The sequence below is a fragment of the Hyaena hyaena genome, unplaced genomic scaffold (genome assembly GCF_003009895.1).
Source record: "Hyaena hyaena isolate Hyena2069 unplaced genomic scaffold, ASM300989v1 scaffold_55, whole genome shotgun sequence".
In the NCBI taxonomy this organism is placed as follows: Eukaryota; Metazoa; Chordata; class Mammalia; order Carnivora; family Hyaenidae; genus Hyaena; species Hyaena hyaena.
Window position 1 is genome coordinate 1,708,296 of NW_024080687.1, and position 4,977 is coordinate 1,713,272.

The 4,977-nt window shown below is 48.9% G+C and overlaps 1 protein-coding gene across 3 annotated transcripts in view; it reads left to right on the forward strand.

The window, feature by feature from the left end:
- CLIC5 (chloride intracellular channel 5) overlaps positions 1-4,977 on the forward strand; it is a 171,014-nt gene that overhangs the window by 65,583 nt on the left and 100,454 nt on the right. The window lies entirely within an intron of this gene.

The window sequence follows — 4,977 nt, forward strand, 5'->3', positions numbered from 1 at the left end:
GTAGGTTGGCGTCCTTGCGCCCGCCGCACCTGTGGCGCCTGCCTTCGGGCTCCCGGCGGCGCAGGCTCACGTGCCTGGGCGCGGACGGAGCTGGGACGCGGACTCTCCCCAGGGAGGACAGCCCAGCCCTAGCGCGCCCTTGGGTGGCCGTTCTGCAACCAGCGAGCCTCGTTTCGGGCCCCCGGCTGCGGCGGAGTCCGGCGCAATCTGGCAGGTGGCTGTCTTCTTGGAGAGTTGGCCGGCAGTTTGTCAAATCCGCCGCAGAGCAGGCGGGTCGCCGCCGCGGGTCCAAGTGCCCTGCCCGGGGCGACTTTGGCTAGTTCTTAAGGGGCCTCTCAAGGTATAAGGAGATGGCAGGAGCTTGGCCGGACCCGTGAGCCCTTCTTCTAAAACTGGGTGGGACAGAGAGGTAAGAGAGGGAAGGGAAGAAAAGCGGACATTGCTGATCCGGACAATTCTCTTTGGCAAAATAAAAACAACATTTCTTCAAGTGTCTCTTCGCTCTTTTGCACAGAGCTACTAAAAAAAAAAAAAAAAAAAAAAAGCAAAAGGAAACAAAGGTGTTTCTTGCTTTGTGACCTGCAAAGCAAAAAACAAACACTCCAGTCGCCAACATTACTATTATTGCCATCATCATGGTTCTGAAGGGAGTATCAGGAAATGTATCAGGTCTGGCAATGAAAACACACACACACACACACACACACACACACACACACACACACAAGCGCGCGCGCAAAACCCAGGTCAACCTGGGGCAGGCTGGGATGAAGGAGCACCGTGAAACACTAAATTAAGTCTCCTTGCTCCCCCCCCCCCCCCCCCCCCCCCCCCCCCGGGCAGAAACAATCTCCCCTCCAAACTGCTGCTCTTCATTTGTAACCTGTAGAAGGGAAAGCATGGAGGCTGAGGAGGCGGCATTTCCCCGTCCGCGGGTGGTGCAGCGTAAGAAAGAAACATTTGATCAGTCCTCGCCGAGGCGGGCTCGCAGCAGAAGCCTGGAAACCTGAGGCGGCCGGAGGGCTGCCTCCTGGGCGGTGCGGAGAGCGTCGCCAGGACTTGGGGGAGGGGAGTCCGCCGGCCGCCCGGGCGCCCGAAGGGGAAAATATCCCTCAAATGCAAAGTTTCCCAGGAAATCCGCAGGTCACTGCAGGAGGCGAGCCCTTGGTCCCTTTCAAGGGCTTCCCGGCTTAATTTAAAAGGCATATAGATCTGCATTGGGGAAAGGTGCTGATTTGGGCAAATTGCCCTTACCTCCAAGCTTATTAAGCAGAGAGATGGTCACCAAAAAAGTATAAGATCTGCATAAAGCTTGATGGCAGGCTTTTGGTCTTTGGTATCTTTGGATGCCTAAAACAAACCAAACCAAATGTGACTTGGTAAGTGGTCTGCCCCAGTTGGCCTAGGGTCCCACGAAGTCTGTTAAATTTTCTCTGGCTAAGTGTTACTTTCTTTGGGTTTATTTTTCAAAATAGTCCATAGAAATTATACTTGTCAACTTGCTTTGCTGAACCTCTCTCTCTCCCCTCAGATGTGGCTCCTGTTCCCTCGTTTGGTTTTTGGGACCCCCTCTGGGCAGGATTATCAGGTTCCTTGGCAGACCCACATAGTTAAAGAGGTCATGTCCTCTCCAGAGCTGGGCAGTGTTGGAACCAAGGGCCAGGAGCAGGTGCCCTGAACCTCAGCGCCCAGTCCTGTGGCCTAGGGAATGAACAGGGAGAGCTTTAACAAAGCCATGAGCCCCGCTGCTCTCCTTGAAGAAAGCTATTCTAGGACTTTCTCAGATTTCCTGAGAGCAGGTAGTTTCATAGTGTCAAGTTCCTGAAAGCTATTTGAAACACAAATTGACTCTTTAGAGCCAGAGAAGCCCTTTGCCCCGCTACTAGGCACGGGGACTAATTCTGCCTGCACCTTGGGAACTTTGCCTTGGCAGTTGTGAAGGTTTCCTGCATTTATACAAAAAGCTCACTGCACAGCCCGCGGTGCCCCCAAAAGAATTCTAAAATGCCTGTGTTATTTGTTTTGCCCCTAAAGGAAAGCAATCCATGAGAACCAGGCAAGCCTTCATGATTAGCTCAAAAACCAGACTGATGGAAGAAAAAAAAAAATCAGAGAGGAAAGCTCTTGGGTTTCATTTCCCCCCTCTTTTTTTGAAACTCTGGCTCGTAGTTATCATTTATAGGAGCCAGAAAAGGCTGAAAAATGATTGTGAAATCAAGATCCTGTACAGGTTGTAAAAGGCTTTATCTCAGGGAAACAATGTCCTGATTTACTGAATCAATGTACAGAACTGACATTTCTCTTAGCTGTGTGGGTCTCATTAAGAAAGGCCTGCTTGTGGAGGGTGTCTGGTGCTTGAGGTCCTTTCAGCTGTGCAGGATGGGTTGGTTTCTAGGAAGCCTCCCAGGCAGGCTGGACGCCACCCCAGAGTCAGATGTGTCCTCCTCAGCACTTTCTGGAAGGGACTTTCTCTCCACCTGGCCTGTCCACTGGGTGCGTCATTCAAAACCCGGGTCACCCAGGGAGCTTCAAGGCCCCATGATTCTAGCCCACATTAACTCATTATCATCTGTTAACTACTGCTGCTGTTGCTGATAATACTACTAATAATAAGTGGTAGCATTTTAGGATTTATGAAGCACATTCAAATACCTTATCTTGTTGGACCCCTGGCATCCTGTTTATGAACCTTGGTTCACTCACGTGAAAAAAATGAAGAGAACAAATAAAAGTGACTCACAGGGACCTTGTGGGACCTCACTGCTGTGAGAGCACTTAGCGAGCCACAGTCTGCCTTCTGTGTGACAACCCAGGGAAGTAAGAATGACGATGCCACCTGTTTTATGGTTGAACAACGCCTGGTCACGTTCAGATCCAGTCTTCCCCTGGAGCAGTTTGGACTCTGAGTTTCTCTTTCTTTTCCAGATACCTGTATTCTGCCTTGTGCCTTGTTGTGCTCAGTTAAGCTCTTGAGGGCCATCCAAGATGACCGTTCACTGATACTTAGCTAATGCAGTCTCATGTCACAGAACATTAGGAGTCTGCTGGCCTTGCTCTATACTCCTTGCAGAGAACATCCTCGTAGCGACTTTTAGGAGATGATCGCCCTCACGTATTTAATGTCCTCATCAACAATAAGAAAGCTTTGAGTAGATTGGTTCTGACCTAATGTTTTGTAATACCCATGGGTGGGGCAGAGGTTTGCAGACACAGGACATGAGATTGAGTCTTGTTTGGTTTTTAATCAGCTGATGACCGAAAAAATTCCTTAACTTCTTTTTTTAAAATGTTTATTTATTTTGAGAGAGATAGAGCATGAGATGGGGCAGGGTGGGGGGTGGGCAGCGAGACAGTGAGACACAGAATCTGAAGCAGGCTCCAGGCTCTGAGCTGTCAGCATAGAGTCTGATGAGGAACTCACACCCATGAACCGTGAGATCATGACCTGAGCCAAAGTTGGATGCTTAACCGACTAAGCCACCCAGACGCCCCCAAATTCTTTAACCTCTTAGCAGCCTTTCTTAAAAACTTTTAAGAGGATAGTCATAAATAACATGATCATATCATTTATTGTTCCAACCAAGACACTTGATTGGAGAGTGAAAGGGGCGCTATGAATAAGTAGGCTAGGATGACAGGTGTCACCAAGAATTGTTCAGGGCACATCAGGATGTGTGGCCCCCCTGGTTATGAAAATACTGTCACCACAGACTTGCTGTGAGGACTCCACACGAGCAAATAGGTGAAAGCACTTTGTAAGTGAAAATGACTATAAACAGGGACATCTGGGTGGCTCAGTCGGTTAAGCGTCTGACTTCGGCTCAGGTCATGATCTCATGGTTCATGAGTTTGAGCCCTGCGTCGGCCTCTGTGCTGACAGCTCAGAGCCTGGAGCCTGCTTCAGATTCTGTGTCTCCCTTTCTCCGTGCCCCACCCCCGTTCATACTCTCTCTCTCTCTCTAAAAAGTAAATAAACATTAAAAAAATAGAAAAAAGAAAATGGCTATAAACACGCAGAAGTAAAATAGTAATATGAATTCCATGTCAGATAAAACCTTTCCTGATCTGCAGGCCCCCGATTTGCCTTAAGGAACAAAAGCTTGGCTCCCTCCTCACTTGCAGGGCTATTTCAAGAATAAATGAGATCATACACAGCTTGGACTTTGATCATGAGGGGAAGCCAGCAGGTTAAATTGACAGCGGCAGTGAGTGTGGTTTATAGAAAGAAAAAAGAGCAAGGAAGTAAAAGCAAAACAGAAAGTGGTTCTGGGAAAACAAATACAGGATGTGCTGAGTAGGTTAGATCAAGATATTGCTCCCATCTGTATTGACGCCTCCACGCCCAGTCTCATCCTTAGACCCCCAGAAGCTGAAAAGCACTAAGGTGGTTAGACAAATTTGCTACAAATGTCTCTTGGTGCCAAGGGGGTGAATTTCAGTAGAAATCAGTGGTTCTCAACTTTGGCTACATATTCAAATTGTTTAGGGAGCTGTAAAAACTCTCTATGCCAGGCTACTCCCTGGTCAATTACATGGAGGTCTCTGTAGGGGGCGGGGCCCAGAAGCAGTATTTTTACCGCCACCCCTAGGTGAGGCCAGGGTGCAGTTCTGGCACAGAGCCACTGAGTTCCGATCAGCGGCAAGTCTGACTGCAGGCAGTTTTTGCCACTCTGAGAAAGGCTTCATAAGTGCAGATTAATGTCCAGAATTTATAAAGCCTCAGGGCATCATGATCAGGAGTGTTGTTGATACATGGATGGACCTTGAGGGTGTTATGCTGAGCGAAATAAGTCAGGCAGAGAAGGACAAATACCATATGTTTGCACGTATAGGAGGAACTTGACGGAGGACCAAGGGGGAGAAGAAGGGCGGAAATGGTGGGGGAAAGGGAGAGAGGCAAACCATGAGAGACTCTTGAATGCTGACAAAAACTGAGGACTGATGGATGTGGGGGGGAGGGGGGGATGGGCATGAAGG